Source organism: Bubalus kerabau, chromosome 1, assembly GCF_029407905.1.
Source record: "Bubalus kerabau isolate K-KA32 ecotype Philippines breed swamp buffalo chromosome 1, PCC_UOA_SB_1v2, whole genome shotgun sequence".
Taxonomy (NCBI): Eukaryota; Metazoa; Chordata; class Mammalia; order Artiodactyla; family Bovidae; genus Bubalus; species Bubalus kerabau.
Window position 1 is genome coordinate 27,554,059 of NC_073624.1, and position 17,175 is coordinate 27,571,233.

A 17,175-nucleotide genomic window follows, 5' to 3' on the forward strand; every position below is an offset into this window, starting at 1 on the left:
CTACTTACTATCTCTTTCTCTCTCTCTTTCTCTTTTTCTCTCTCTCTCTCTCATTCACAGGACAGAACATGATGTGTACCCATCCCCCTTTGCTCCCAGAGTTTTTTAGGGGGGCCCTACTAGCCATTTGCTAAAAAAGAGCCCCACTTTGTAGTATGTGGCCAAGGAGATAATTTATCTCGTATGAGCACCGGGAAGACTTAGCCTTAAAGAGCCTACTGTGTCTTTTGGACTCTTTCACTTCTGGACATTCAATAATGGACCAAATTCGACCAAACACCAGAAAGGTCCAGATGCTCTGCAGAGGGCAGGCAGCACAACACTTCTGAAGAGTTTCACTGGCCCTTTACTTGTTGGGCTGAGTTTTTTGTTGTTTTTAAGTGCAATAATTTTTGTACCTGTGTGATTTTATCAGAACATTACCTTGTTTTCTGCCCGCACTGTTGATCAAACTCATAGCCCAAGAAGGAACAGATATTGTTAGTGTCACATGATACCTCATTGTTAAAAAGAGGCATGGCCACACATGAAGAAATAGCACTTCTGCTTCAAGGAAGTTGAACCAATCATATCTATACTCCAACACAGGCTATTGATTAGGATCGGGGAGGTAGATGGGGGTAGAAAAAGGGGTTCTCCCCATGGACCAAGCGCATATCTTTTCTAGATATGAAAAGCTGTAATTCATCTTCAAAGTAGAGTAGAAAAAATATTTAAGTCTTAATTGTTCTAGTTTTTTATTTTTTATTTTTTCCTGATTAACACTTCAGTGATTCTTCCTTGGCCCTCTTGGACTAATATCACTGTTCAGATTCTTTTTCAACAAACTAGATCTGATTCAGAAGACTCTGTGAGGTCTGACTCTTTAGACTCCGTTGCTATCTGGGCAGTCTTGGTGCCTAGTTTGCATTGTTTTTTCTGTTGACCTGCATACATGTAAAAGCTATTTCTTTGCAAGCTATAAACACGCACTTTCCTCCAAAGAGCTGGGAATTTATAAAGTTGTGGCAATGAACTGCAGCATGCTAGGACAATGATTTGGCTACATTTTTTGGGGGGGTAATATTGTCAAGCGTCTCTCTGGATTCAGACAGAGATCTCTTTCTGTTTTGTGTTCCTTTGGGCTGTCAGTTTCATTTTAACCTGTGTAACTAGCAACACTTTATTCTTTGCATTTTGTATAATTACAGTACATGATGGTGTCTTGTGACATGAACTGCTGTCAAAATGGACACAGATGGTATCCTGAAGCCTGTTACTTTGTGTTGCTTTCCTGAGAAAGAAGAATTGATGATTCACAAAGGAAAACACTTTGAGTTGAAAATAAACACAAATTGGCTGCCTCGCCCAGGCTGTCCTGAACTGTCCTGTGTGCGTTTCATGAGGCTGTGTCCCCCGTCTGTGTATCCTTCCCTCGCCCTGGCTCCCTCCTATCCTGAGAACCTTCAGGAAGCCATGCACGTGACATCAGTTTCATATGTGATCAGTGACCTTAATGCTGGTGAAGGATGCCAAGGGAACAGCTCTGCACCCCACTGTCTCTTGTCACTGAGAAGGCCTGGCCATAGTGCAGCTTGGCACAATCCTCTGCGAGACCTGGCCAGAGACTCTCAGGTTGGCATCATGGGGAGAATGGGCAGAGGTGGTCCAGACCCTGCAGGTTAACAGCTTGGTTCCCTGGGTGTTATCAGTTTTGACTTGCACTCCCCTCCTCCCCCTTCTCACCTCCCCATTGCCCCCTCCTTCTCTTCTCACTCCCACACCTGAGATCCCTTCTTGGACATGTTAATATATTGCTCCATTCCCAGGAACTAAAGAAAAGTGCCAAGTGTTTATGTGTGACTTCCTTAGGTGTTTGCACAGAGACAGGTCAGGAGTGAAGTGTGCACCCTGGGGTGAACTGATAAGACACCTGCTGGTATTAGTGCATGTCCCATGCTCACAGACTGGAACTTTACTTCCCTGAAACTTAAAGCGCTTTGTAAATATTTTATGATTGTCTTGAGCACCCCTTCTTGGTAAGGATCAAATAGTCCCAGATCAATTTTCCCAAAAGAGAAGATGAAGTATCCAGAGATAGAGGGAAGATTCAGAGAAAACTCACACCAGCTACTTTATCAGATCCTTCGTTCAAGGGTTTTCACAGCCATCACTCTGCACACCCCTGGTACACCAGTGCTCCTAAAATTGTAAAGTTTATGGTGGGAAAAGCATCCATCTGTCAGAAGACTTGGATTTTCATCCTATTAGGGGACTTTGAAATTTATCTGTCCTGAGTCTCCATTGATGAACTGTGGAAGTGCCTACTAAAAGCACCGTATTTCACAGGTGTAAAGGGTATCAGATATGATAATTCATGCAAAGATGCTTTGTATCTTATTCTTTCTTGTACCCTAGGGGATTCTCGAACCAGCTCAATTTCCACTCTAGGATTCAACTTTAAAAATTGAGAGCAGAGGCAGTCAGGGCCTCTGTGTTATTAACTAAGGTATTTTTTAATCATCTGAGTAGTGCTTACAGTGAATATGGAGGCATTAGCACATGTGGTCCACAGTAGCCTACATGGTGCTTAGAAAGAGCTGAAGATTCTGATTTTATATAAATAGCTTAGAGAATATCTTTGCAAACCCTGGTTTCCTAATATATTTATGTTACAACACATGACATAAAACATTTTGCAGAGGGGGTGGGGAAAAGTGAAGAGAAAGGAGAGGAAATAAGATTTCAAAATGAACCGTCAGTGAAAAGCCTAGATATTTGGCAATTATTTCCTTATAAAAATCATGGTGTATAAGTTTGAAACATATCAAAAGTGCAGTGCATCAGTTTACTTAAAAAGTAAGTAGTGTCAAATGTATTTTTGGGGGGAAACAGATTTCTCTTTCTAAATATATTCTGAGTCACATAATTTTGGATGAACAAGATATTTAACTTTGAGTGATACTGAGATCAAATTTCTGGGCTTCAAAAGCCAATTTCTGAAGTTGATTGAGAAATGACCTCAAGGCTCTGATTTATAAATTTAATATCTAATACCAATATATCCATACCTACACATTATATTAGTCTTCCCTTATAGCTCAATTGGTAAAGAATCTGCCTGCAATGCAGGAGACCCAGGTTCAATCCCTGGGTTCAGAAGATCCCCTGGAGAAGGAAATGGCAACCCACTCCAGTATTCTTGCCTGGAGAATCCCAGGGACAGAGGAGCCTGGCAGACTACAGTCCATGGGGTTGCAAGAGTCAGACACGACTTAGCAAATAAACTACCACCACACATTATATGGCTTTATTTAACTTGCAAAGGAAGGAAGGTGAAAGACGGCAACCTTTTGCTGTGTTCTAGTCCAGGATTTATCATTTTCCACTACAAAGTCAACACTGCCGCTCAAATTTAAAATGAGAAAATTTAGTAAGGTTTTTTTTTTTAAGTTCCTATAAAATCTTTAATTCGATTTTATAATCTCCCCCCTTTTCTAAAATCTGTCCCTGCCCCCAGAAAGGTGATACATCTCTCAAACAAAGCTGGGATGTAAACCTGTAAAGCAGGGGCTGGAGTCTTTGAGAGTTTTTTGCAGACCTTATGAGAACTGCTGGCTAGGGCATTGGCTCTCAACCAAGGAGGTAAAGTTACTGAATTCAATTTCTAAGAGCCAAAATCCTCCCTGCTTTCTAGGAGGCCTTCCTTTCCTCCTCGGGAAATGTCTGATGTAATGTGCTTCAAACTAACTGGCTGCGTTCCTAGCTCACCGATCACTCTCCTGGGGCTTGGCACAGGCTCAGAGCTCAGAGGCCTTACCCAGCTCTGAACAGAACCTCTACTTTGGCCAAAGGGGTTAGAAAGCAACAAAAACCTAACATACACCAACTCCTATCTCTGCCTCTGGTTTTTTAACCATTCTGTTTGGATGCATTTGAAGGAAACTTAAGCCATCATCTAACTCCTGGCCTTCCAGAACAGCAGGATTTTTGTTTGTTGTTTTCAGTTTCAACTTATGCTTATCACAAAACCTGATCCTGGTGGGCCACTCAGTAAAAGATGAAGGACCATGTATAGCTCTGGGAGTTGTATTATGAGGGACATGAGCAAACTGAAGATTGTCCAGGGTGGGTCACCAGAGCCCTGAGCAATGCTGAAGGCAAAGGTGATGACCACCAGACCTCGACTGACTGAAGCCATTCAGCCTGGAGTCAAGGACGAGTCACTGGTTTGTTGAATCATTCGTTAAACAAATACGTGTTTTTGTCATCACTTTGAATGAACCGATCAATCAACCAAAGAAATATTTTTTGATCACTTACAATACTCAGGCACGAGAGCACAAATCTAGAGAAGGGAATGGCAACCCACTCCAGTATTCTTGCCTGGAGAATCCCATGGACAGAGGAGCCTGGTGGGCTACAGTCCATGGGGTCACAAAGAGTCGGACACGACTGAGCAATCCAGCACACACGCAGAGCACAAATGGTTGCCATAGGCTGACTTGGAAAAATATGGAATCAGAGTTTGGTTGTTGTTGAAAGGACTAAGAAAGCAATTAGACAAATGAAACAAGTTTTTTTCTACATTTTTCACTTGTGTAGCTCAAATGTCAATACATCTGTAAGGGCACACCAGTAATGGTGGTCTACCTTTTGTCCCAACAGCTCATAGCACAGAAATACCATGTTCTCGTGGTTTTTGTTACTCATCAGTCACCAGAGACCCTGACATGCTTCTTCTTCATGAGGATCAGCAAACCAGCCTAGTCTTCTTCTCAAAATCAGACTCTCCTCCACCACATCCCTGGCAGATGGCTAAGTCTTTTCTATGAACCACTTCCAGTATGCTTCTGGAATTGCCATCTCTAGGGCAGCCCATCGCTCCAATCATCAGAAAGTGTTTCCTTCTCTTGCTTATACATCTAAGGACCTTACTACAATAAGGGTGTCTGGCTCTATACCTCTCATGGAGAGAGGCGTGAAGTCCAAATCCACTTTCCCATTTTGGTCAAAGGGCACTGTCCAGGTTACCTTGACAGAGGCTGACTTTCAGAACATTCCATTTGAGGAAAAACAGTTAATTTATAGCTCTCAAAGAAAATTATTTGTTGACTCAACACCCACGCTAGGCACTGTGGAAGCGACTGGGGTTGTGACATAGAGACAAGGTCACTGCTTCAGGAGTTTACATTCTAGCAGGTGGAGTCAGTGGTAAAGAATCTGCCTGCCAATGCAGGAGGCTCAAGAGACTCTGGGTTCGATCCCTGGGTCTGGAAGATCCCCTCAAGTAGTAAATGGCTACCCACTCCAGTATTCTTGCCTGGGAAATCCCATAGACAGAGGAGACTGACAGGCTACAGTCCATAGGGTAGCAAAGAGTCACGCACGACTGAGTGACTGAGCATGCAGGCAGGGGACGTAAGAATGGAAAGTAAGGGCAGCAGAGTAGTACAGATAATGTGATATGTGCTTGCTAAATCACTTCAGTCGTGTCCGACTCTTTGCAACACTATGGACTGTAGCCCACCAGGCTCCTCTGTCCATGGGGAATTTTCAGGCAAGAATACTGGAGTGGGTAGCCATGCCCTCCTCCAGGAAATCTGCACCAAAGGATCGAACCCGGGTCTCCTGTGGAAACTGCATTGCTGATGGATTCTTTACTGCTGAGCCACAGGGGAAGCCCACAGATGATGTGACAGAAATACATAAAGCACAAACTGTCGACCCAAGAGCACAGATGATTTCTTTCTGGAAAGGTCAAGAAAGACTAGACTGCCATATTAAAGTATTTAAGATTACAGAGCTACATTAAGGGCTGCTAAGGCTGTACACCCTACTCTGCAAGCAGCAAGTATTCATAAAACACCCACACCGTCCATCGCTGGGGCTCATATGGGTAACCAAACCTCCAAACCCGCCTTCTGAAGCTTTTCTTCCTGGCTGACTCTCATAATGACAATTTCTTTCCAGGACTCCACAGACCGCTCCAGCTCATGTGTTTTTCAGCAGAAGCAAGTGGGTTTACTGTCACTGAAAACATAATTGAACATACCAGGAGTCACATTTTCCAGGCACTTAAAGTCAGTTTTGCTCAATGGAAGGAAGGCAGAAGTAGTAGACTCTATTCCCTGGCCCCTGGGCCCCGAAAATCAGCCTGGAGGAGTCCTGCCTACCCCTCCCTCCATCTCCCCTTCCTTTACTTACATATCACCTCCAGATAAACATTTGTAGTTGTTGTTGTTTAGTTGCTCAGTCATGTCTGACTCTACGACCCCACGGACTGTAGCCCACCAGTCTCTTCTATCCATGAAATTCTCCAGGCAAGAATACCGGAGCAGGTTGCCATTTCCTCCTCCGGGGCTCTTCCCAATCCAGGGATTGAACCTGCCTCTCCTGCTTGCCAGGTGGATTCTTTACGCCTGGGCCACCTGGGAAGCCCACAGGTAGGCATGGTGGTGGCAAAAAGGTGGAAGGGGCTGGGTCCCTGGGTCGACACCTGGAGAAGCCCCTGCCTGCACTGGCCCATGATGTGATCCCATAACACATTTCCACTGTGTTGTCATGAGGTTCTAGAGTTGTCGGTTATGGTAGTCAGTGTGCCCTTAACTCAAATGGCAGCACAGGGATAACCTTTCTATTGTGTTCCATCTCAGTTATGGTGGGAGTTTCTCAGGGCAGTGCTGTGTGACTATCCAATAAAATTTGCAGAAGACAGGTTAAAGGTGACACAGAACAGAGAGAGGGTAACACACAAGGCAAATAATGGCTCAGGAAGAGGTCACCACAACCGTGATGCTGCTTTTAATAAATAAACTTTTCTATGGAAATACATACACTCTTCTCCAGAAGTGGTTTTCCTCCAAGTTAGAGCTCTCTTACTCTCTCTTTTTTGTCCCTTCCCAAAACCCATAACAGGGCTTCCCTGGTGGCTCAATGGTAAAGAATCTACCTGCCTATGCAGGATACCTGGGTTCGACCTTTAGATCAGGAAGATCCTCTGGAGGAGGAAATGGCAACCCACTCCAGGATTCTTGCAGGGGAAATCCCATGGACAGAGGAGCCTGGTAGGTTACAGTCGGTAGGGTCACAAAGAGACACAACTTAGTGACCAAGCCACAAGAACAACAAACCCCATAATGAGACCATTACGTAGGAAACACACTCAAATTTTTCAGCCATACTGGGGACTATGGACTCGGAATCTGATTCCTGGGTTTCAGCAAAAAATAGGACCCTGGGTGGTTCCACATCAATGAGATCAAATGTACGGGGGGCTGTGAGGCTTGGCACATGGGGAGCTGCTGAGCCCGATGTCATGGTAAGTCCAGGGCTGTGGAGAGGAGCTCAAAGCCAGCTGACACAACCTAATTTTGTTCAGTTCTAAGAACGCCAAAAGCCTATGGGCTGTTTCAACTAAGAAAAGTTAGCTGCAACCACTACTGCCTTTACAAATGCAAGCAACAGAATGGGCTTGGAAGGGTTCTTTCACGTTCAAAACCAACTAAATCACATTCTCCCTTAATCAGCAAACTTGGGAAGCTGGACAGGATAGGGCCTAGCAGTATAGCAGACGAAGCAGTTTAGAACCACAGACTGTGGTTGGAGAGAGACTCGAGCTAAGCCGCAGCCCCTGGCTATGACTCAGTGGCCTCATCTGTGAAATGGATGTAGTGATGGTAGCTTTTTCTCAGGGCTTCAACAAATAGATGATGTGCAAAGGGCTTAAAACCCTTCCTGGAATGACTTAATGTGTTACATGGTTCTCCAGGAAACAAGTAAACTTACCATCTCCGAGGGCCATCTTGGAATTCTCGAATACATTTGATAAGAGCGTCTAAAGCTGGTGCCTGTGCTGGGCTGGCTCGGTGCCCCCAGAGTGACACCTGAACCACCCCGCTTCCCTCCCAGTCCCAATGGTCAGGAAAACTTTGGGTTATAGAACAGGCCCAGGCTGTGACCCAAGGAGGACCCTCATGCCATAGACACGTGGTGCCTAGCAGGAGCCGATCCTCTGGATCAGAGCCCTGCACCACCTGGGCCTGGCTTTTCAACTGTGAATCTCCTCTGTCAAGGGCATCACGAAACCCACACAAGCAGGCTTCCCAGAAAAGCAATGTCAGGGCTTGGTCCACATTCAGTGGAAAAATCTGCAGTGGTAGTGCAAGAAGCCTGTGCAAATCTGTGGAAGTAAAACCCTGTCTGAAAAGCCAGCTACTTGTTCTGAAACAAAAATGCCAACTTGTGATTACAAACATCAATACCCAAACCCACCTGGGCAGGGCCAACAGTGAACAGGTGTCCCTGGTGAACATCACCAAATCACTCTGAGAACTGGTTGTCTTGTTCATGTGGGAGAGGGAAGTGAGTGAAAGTTGCTCAGTCGTGTCCGACTCTTTGAGACCTGGTGGACTATACAGTCCATGGAATTCTCCAGGCCAGAACACTGGATTGGGGAGCCGTTCCCTTCACCAGGGGATCATCCCAACCCAGGGATCAAACCCAGGTCTCCACATTGCAGGCGGATTCTTTACCAGCTGGGCCACCAGGGAAGCCCAAGAATACTGGAGTGGGTAGCCAATCCCTTCTCCAGGGGAACTTACCAACCCAGGAATTGAACCAGGGTCTCCTGCATGGCAGGCGGATTCTTTACCAGTGGAGCTACCAGGGAAGCCCTGTCTTGTTTGAGACCTGGAATAAGAAGAGCGTCCTCTACAGGGCTGTGCTGAGAGCTGCTTGCTGTGATGCCTGGTGGTTTAGGGACGTGGAGTGACATGGTTAAAACAATATAGACTTTCGAGTCATGGTGCTCTGCCACCTAGCATCCCTGTGCCCTTGAGAAGTCACCTACTATCTCTGAGCTGAGAGTGAAAGTGTTAGTTGCTCAGTCATGTCTGACTCTTTGCAACCCTGTGGACTGTAGCCCACCAGGCTCCTCTGTCCATGGGATTCTCCAGGCAAGAATACTGCAGTGGGTTACCATTCCCTTCTCCAGGGGATCTTCCTGACCCAGGGATCGAACCCAGGTCTCCTGCATTGCAGGCAGATTCTTTACCATCTGTGCCACCAGGGAAGCCACATATCTCTGAGCCTGAGTGTCCCACAAGACACAAAGCACTGTGTGGAGTTGTGGGAAAACTCAGAACTGGTCATGTAACGCGTACGCTAAGGACAGAGTCAGAATGGAATACATGCTGTGTGATTCTCCAATTTTCTATATTTCTCTCTGTACATTTAGACCATTAGACCTTCCCCTCATTCCAGCACCCAGACATCTGCAGAGTGAGCCCACCCAACTGAGTTCTCATCACCCTGGGTGCACTGATCGGGAGACCCTCTCCAGTAGATGGGCTCCCCACACTGGTGGTACCAACCCTTTGTGCTAAACGTTGCCACACTTGGCATCAGGAGCTCTGAAGGAGAGGCTTATCCACATACGTCTATCAGGGTTATGGGACACTCACTTTGACAAATGCTAAAAACAGTGGGACATATCTGAGCAATTCTAGACAGCTGTTTTAATTTGCATTTTGCAAATTACCGAGGCATAAAATAACAATGTCATTCCCTCATTTTTTTTCCTGTTACTGCAAGATAAATGAAATGATTTACCCAAACATCCACATTTTGCCCTATGATAAGATTGGTTTTAGAGACGAGGCAATAAACTAACTCCCTGTTGTTTAGTCACTCAGTCGTGTTCCACTTTCTGCCACCCCATGGACTATAGCCTACCCGGCTCTCTGTCCACGGGATTTCCCAGGCCAGAATACTGGAGTGAGTTGTCATTTCTTTCTCCAGGGTATCCTTAGATCCAGGGATTGAACTCAGGTCTCCTGTATTAGCAGGTAGATTCTTTACCACTGAGCCAGCAGGGAAGCCCATACCACAGACTAAATCGCAGCAAGTATGGATCCATTCCTGGTTCTGGTGTGGCTATCGTAGGGAAGACTGAAATGAGGAACAGTTCGTTTTGCCCTGATGTAATAGCATCTGACATAATTCTGTTCCTAAGCAGTATGGGAGGGTGTTCTCTTTGGTGAGGGCAATTCTTGGACAAGGTCTTAGCTGTGAGTTACCAGCAGTTGCATCCCCCAACAGCAGGGGCATGAGAGTGTCCCATGGGGGCAATCTGGTAGTGCATGGAGGCATCTGCTCCACTCTTCCACTCTCAGAATTCCCTGATGCCCCAGAAAGCCAACTCTGTATGCAAAGTTCCAGCCTGAAGAAAAGATTCTCATCTTTAGACATCGGAACGGAGGAGGAAGGCAGGTATCATAGCAGGATCTAGAAATAAGGAACTGTGAGAGGATGTCAATGGCAATTATCTTGTCTCAATAGAGCAGTGTTTTGCAGGGGTGATCAGCCATCTGAAATTATCCCAAGATGTAAGTGACTGTTGTGACCAAGCACTGTATTTCCTGGTCTAATTGTTGCTACGGAATGATTAGTTTCCAACCCACCTTCCCGTTCATCTGCAAGGGCCTTCATGGAGGAGGAGCTCTGTGGAATCTGGACCAGTGGTTTCCAAATGAGGCTCCAGGTCTCCTCTTTGCAGCTTCAATGAGAGGAACACTGAATTTTGCCTATTTTATACAGTGAGATACCATATAAAATTTCATATTTTAAAAAGATGATTTTTCTGCTTAAAACATTTTTTATACACTGACCTATGATATCTGAGAGAAAAGATTTGCAGGATGTAGAAAAGTCTCTGAGTTAGATCAGATTTCAGTTGTTCCACTTACTCTGCAACAAGCTACTTAATTTATATCTGAGTTTCAATCTCCTCATCCACAAAGTGGGGAATATATGTGAAAGCTTTCAGCACACAAGAGTTCACTTTCCATTTTCTTTTCTTTAAGAATAGATGAAAGGTAGGCTTCCCCAGTGGCTCAGCGGTAAGGAATCTGTCTGCCAATGCAGAAAACACGGGTTCAGTCCCTGATCTGGGAAGATCGCACACGTCGAGGAGCAACTAAGCCCGTGTACCACAACTATTAAACTTGGGCTCTAGAGCCTGGGGGCTGCAACCACGGAGCCTGCGTGCTGCAGCTATTGAAGCCCATGCTCCACAACGAGAGAAGCCACCATAATGAAGAGCACACACACTGCAGCTAGAAAGTAGCCCCTGCTCTCTGAAACTAGAGGAAAACCCTCGCAGCAACAAAGACCCAGCATAGCCAGATAAATTAATATCAAAGGCTTCCTAAGTAGTGCTAGCAGTAAAGAATCTGCCTGCCAGTGCAGGAGACATCAGAGACTCAGGTTCAATCCTCAGGTTGGGAGGATCCCCTGCAGGAGGGCACAGCAACCCACTCCAGGATTCTTGCCTGGAAAATCCCATGGACAGAGGAACCTGGCAGGCTACAGTCCATAGGGTTGCATGGAGTCAGACATGACTAAAGTGACTTAGCATGCATACATGTATAAAAAAAGAAATGCACACACAATCCTCACAGGATTATAAACAAAGAACAGATGGGAGTTAAGAAGGCCTTAGTGTATGGTACCAGTTCAGAGTAAGAAACCATAAAATAGGACAAGCTCTTGGAGACCTAGAGATAATAATTACTTACCATTAATGTGTGTGTGTGTATGTGTTTTATTCTCAGATTTTTTTGTTATCTGAAAGAGATGATGTGTTCATTTGGAGGAGTAGCAGGAATGACTGAAGCTAGAGCAATTATCTTCTACTCCATGGCCACGCTTGAGGGATAAGGCTGACTGTTTCAGGGTCCAGGAGGTGGGGCAGCCCAGAAAGGCAGTAAGACTTTGGCCAAGTGCCTGGAGCCACAGTCAGGAAGGGAAGAGCCCAGGCAACCAGCCAGCACCAGGACCATCTGGACCTGGCAGGAGCCCTGGTTCATTGCCCACTTGGTCACAGCAGCAAACTAGATGAAGTATGCCTAGGACCCTTCAGGAAGCACATGAGCTGTTAGAATATCCCTAGTGGTACAGACATGACTGAAGCGACTTAGCAGCAGCAGCAGCAGTGGTACAGAACCCAGTTTCGGAACCTCACTTCCCTCAGAACATCTGATAGACATATCTCACCCCAGTTCAGATCAGTGTCTAGGAGGATGGTTCTCAGTAATTCCTTTAATCTTATCAGAATTTTACTTGCTTTTTATCTGATAACCTTTCCCTCACAAATGTGATTTGAAACACCTGAAAATTTGGGCACTAGGAGATATTTCTTTTCTTGGTAACTGGGTACCTCCTGCATCAAAAAAAAAAAAAAAAAAAAAAAAAGTGAGGATTTCTTATAAAACTGAGCTCAGAGCACTGGCTTCTTCATCTTCTTTTCTGTCCCAAACATGCAAAAAGAAAGTAATAAATAGGCGAGGAAAGGAGGCTGTGAGTGATATAAGGCCAATGACGTGGTGTGAGGCTGTGATGCAAGCTGGTGAGAGCCTGTGACGTGGTGTGAGGCTATGAGGTTGTGTAGGAGTCAGTCCTGGAGAAGCCTGCATTGAAGAGGGGATTGAGGACCAAGATGGCGGAAACAGAATGGGTTGGGCTAGGGGGTAGATGGGAGTACTGAGTAAAATTCCTGTCTGGGACCCAGAACTGCTGGAAATAGACCCCTTCTCTGGAAATTGCCTATAGAAGCCACGGCTTTTTGAGCATGTTATGTTTTAAATAAGGAAAAGAAGATCCAAGAGTAGGGTGGTAAAATGTAACTACTTGATACTTTCTCCTGCTGATTCATCCCCAAGGACCCTTGACACAACCTTACAAAGATCTCTGAATAGACTAACTTAAAAACATGTCTTTTGGGAAAAACCAAATGTCACATATATAAAATCACAATCTCTGGGAAGTCAGCACTGATTTTTGGTGGTTTTAAGATGTGATTTGCCCCATAAGAGATCAGTAAGACTAATCCCAGGGATAAATACAGCAAGTTGCCAACAGTTCTTCAGATTGTATATCCTCTGAACTCGGAGGCTACCTCTAGGATTCTCACTGAATATGCAGTTCTTAAAGCAGACCCTTACAAAATGTTTACTAAGCGAACATTGTCTTTTCCTATTCAGAAACAACCAGTCTTTATAAAAATCCCTGTGAGTTTGTACAACTTTTTAATATTGTTCCATGTAAGCACTGGGAAGAAAGAAACCAGAACCAACCTCATGAGATCTTCACTCAGCAGCAACACAGCCTCTATAAAAAAAGGCTAAATGTAAATTCTAGGGCTGACAAAATACAATAACTGAAAAGAAGATTCACTGGATTGTCTTGACACATACTGGAAGACAGATCAAAGGGGAGAAAAAGAGTTGGTGAAGCTGAATACATTACAAAAAAAATTGTATTATCTTTTGGCCGCACCATACAGCACATGGGATCTTCATTCCTCAACCAGGGATCAAATCCACGTTCCCTGCAGTGGAAGTGCAGAGTCTTAGCCACTGGATCACCAGGAAAATCCCAAGCTGAATACATATGGATATAAATTTCCAATCTGAAGAACAGGGAAAAAAAGATTTTTCATATATTGAACACTAGGCAATAAAAACTGAAAAATAAATGCAGAAAATCCTACAGTTGCTCCAATTTTCTGCCTAGGTATGGCTTTCAAAGTTCAGTGCAGGGAGAGAGAACTGAGGTGGAGTTCAGTAGACTTCTTGAGTTGAGGGGACAAAAGCTTAGAGAGTGACAAGGGCAAGGAAGCTAAAATTCATAGCACAGAGTCACAGAGCAAAGAAAGCTGCATCAAGAGAGAGCTCTGGAGATACACATAGGGTCCCCATAGAGTCCTAAGTGGAGGATGGCTCATTGCATGCCTATTAGAAAACTGCTCAAGCCTGAGGAAAAGAATCACATGAAAGGACTTAGAAGGACAATTCTGAGCTCACCAGAACCAGGTATAGTCCCTATTATCATCTGTTACAGTGGGAAACATAATGCATGGAGTAATAGATTGAGGATTCAGGAGAGTTTTGCTTCAATAGTGCAATAGAATTGGTTGTAATATAAATATTGCTCTGGTTCCACCTAAAAATACATAAAGAAAGGCAAGATCAGAAAGGATCCAACTCTTACTAAGTAATTGAATAGCATCCCCAAACTAAGCACAATAACATTTGAAGTTATACAAAAGTATCCAGCAACTAACAAGGTAAAATTCACAGTATCTGGCATCCGATTAAAAATTACATTAAAAGTGAAAGACACAGAAAAGAATCCTGAAAGTGGTCAGAGCTTTTAAAATTTCAAGCACACAAAGAAGCAAAAAAAAAAAAAAATTCATTAAAAAATCAATCATAATTAACCTAGAAGATATAATGATGACAGAATTAGTAAGTAAGAATACTAAGATAGTTTCACTGCCTTCCATACGACTGAAAAAAATCAAAGAAATATTGAGCAAGTCAAGTAGGGACAGGAAAGATATTTTTCAAAAAGTAAAACTTTTAATGATGAAAACCCTAATATCTGAGATGAAAAACACAAATGGAAAAGATGAAAAGCAGATTAGAAATTACAGAAGAAAACATTAGTGAACTTGAAAACAGGAACAGAAACTACCCAAAATGAAATTATATCATCAACTCAATGGATGTGAGTTTGAGCAAATTCAGGGAGACAGTGAAGTCTGATGTGAACCCTGATGTGCACACCAGGGAAGCCTGGTATGCCGCAGTCCATGGGGTCACAAACAGTAGGACACGACTGAGCAACTGAACAACAACAAATGAAACACCGAGAAAAAAACTCAGTAAAAAATTATCAGTGACCTTAGGAAAACTTCAAATGGCCCAGCATACATGAAATTGGAAACTCCCAAGGACAGAAGGCAGGAAGGACAAAAAAAAAAGTAATAATGACCAAAACTTGACCAAAATTAATAGAAAACTATAATCCTAGTTTCCAAAAGCTCAATGAACATCAAGAACAAAACCGAGAAATATACAAAGGCCATGCCATAAGCAAATGGCTTAACACCAGTGATGAGATCTCCACTTTGGCAGCAACAGTTGATTGGTGATTAGGTGATCCTAGTTTCTAGTTTTTTCCCCCTCTGTGTTTTCAGAACCAGCATCGCTGCACCGCCCCCTCCCCACCCACCCCAGAGGTAAACTGTCCAGAATCGCCTCCCTCTCCTTCGAGCTTCCATGCCAGGTCTCCAGGGGTTCTCTCCTCTGTGTTCATGAGGCACCAACATGGGACAGTGCCTTCTCTTCAGTGGTCTGTATCCCCGCTCCCAGGGCCCTTCCCTTCTTCAGACTTCTAAATGCTGGCAAACCCAAGCCCCTTCCCTGTGCAACACTAGCCCAAAGGGCAGGGGCTGCTTCCTATTATTCCCACCTCTGTGATGTCACAGTGTTTTCTTTTTGCCTGTTTAACCAATTCCTTCTGTAAAATACTGTTTAAACAACAGAGAAAGATGACTGCATCTTGTTGGGTAAAAGAATAAACATTTATGTGTATGCTTATATATTCTTACTTTATTCTTGTTGCTCCCACTAATGTAATCTTAAGGAAAGACTTTGCCAGTCTTTTCACTATGATATTCAGAGCATCAGAACCATTTCCGGTATATAAGTGGATAAATATATGAAATTTTTACAAGTTGGATGTTTGCTATAAGAGGTTATAGAATCCAATTCAAAATAAGACTGCAAAGTAGAGTTAGACAGAGACAATTTAAGTTGGGCCAGGAAGTTCATTTTTACAAAGATCTAACCTGGGAGAGATTGGGGGCAGGAGGAGAAGGGGATGACAGAGGATGAGATGGCTGGATGGCATCACTGACTCGATGGATGTGAGTCTGGGTGAACTCTGGGAGTTGGTGATGGACAGGGAGGCCTGGCGTGCTGCGATTCATGGGGTCGCAAAGAGTTGGACACGACTGAGTGACTGAACTGAACTGAACTGAACTGAACCATTTAACAGTTCATTTTACAAAGATTTATTGAGCATCTACTATCAGACACTATAGCAGAAACATTTTTTGATCATTTTATAGAATTTAAAAGATGTATAAAAGAGTGTATATGTAAGCTAGGTAGCCAGAGTTGAAACAGATTGATTATTGAGCTGTTCTCTGTTTCAAATCTACCCCCTTTAGTCTCAGCTTTGCAATTTGGGGCTTTGCCAGGTGGGTGACTGCCGGGGTCCAGCCCCGGTGGATCCAGGGTATTTGAAGGAGAGACAGCATAGGCAAGGATCAGGAAACAACTGCTTAATTAAACATTAATTAAGGATATAAAGAGTAATAGAATGAGGATAGCTCAGTGAGGAAATTCAGTGGAGAAAAGAGGCTGAGTAGCTTGGTTTACGCGGGAGACCAATAAAACTTCAAGGCAAGAAGTTTGCACCACTTACGTAGGCCGCAGGTGTCCTTCCGTTCTCCCAAAGGAGAGGAGACACTGAGGCCTCCCCGGTCTGATCTTAGAAGCCCAGGCATAATTAGCAAGCATGGCGAGTTCCGCGCTCCAGATGGAGACTCAGCCAGAATTTGCGAGAGAGAGCGACATGGGGAGACCAAGTTTCGGTGAACAAGGCCCGCACTTTATTTTCCAAAGTAGTTTTTATACCTTAAGTTATGTATAGAGGATAATGGGGGAAGGGGTGGAGTCATGCAAGGACAGCAGTTCCTGGTCCTAATCGAAGCCAGGCTTTCAAACTTATCATATGCAAAAGTTCAGGTGATTTACATCATCTTCTGGCCAGGAGGCCTGTTAACATTTTAAGAAACTTATTTTTTTCTAAAGGTGATTATTCTAAAGTCAGGCGCCAGCCTCCAAAAAGCATTGGATAGAGTTGCATTCCTATAGGGCAAAGGTGAGGTGGGCTCAATCAAGCAAAGAATTAACTCAAGGGTCCAAGGTTACAAACATTGAGGCTACCACTTACATTTCTATACACCCATTATATCAATCAATACACTGCCAAGGACACAGTAGGTAAGGAGTATGGAGACTTAGCAGCAAATTTTGGCCCAACAAGTGAAAAACCCTTCACCAGTACAATTTCTAATCAATCTTTCAACTACTCAAAGGAATCTGTGTTTAGACCATTTAGAACATCTCCTGCCTCTCACAGTTGGGAGGCTCTGAACAATCACATGTGGCCGGAAAAACCTATTCAGGCAGGCTAGAGGATTTCCAAAGGAGTTTGTAGGTTGAAACACTGTCACACCAGGAATTGTTAACTGGAGCTGTAAGCTAACTCTTTTTTCAG

General features: G+C 44.1%; 1 protein-coding gene across 1 annotated transcript in view; it reads left to right on the top strand.

Moving 5' to 3' along the window:
- Positions 1-1,333, top strand: part of PTPRO (protein tyrosine phosphatase receptor type O) — a 265,891-nt gene extending 264,558 nt beyond the window's left edge. The window contains exon 27 of the mRNA XM_055571060.1: positions 61-1,333. The gene's annotated coding sequence lies outside the window, so the exon portion shown is untranslated. The remainder of the gene's footprint in view (positions 1-60) is intronic.
- The last annotated feature ends 15,842 nt before the right edge of the window (positions 1,334-17,175 follow it).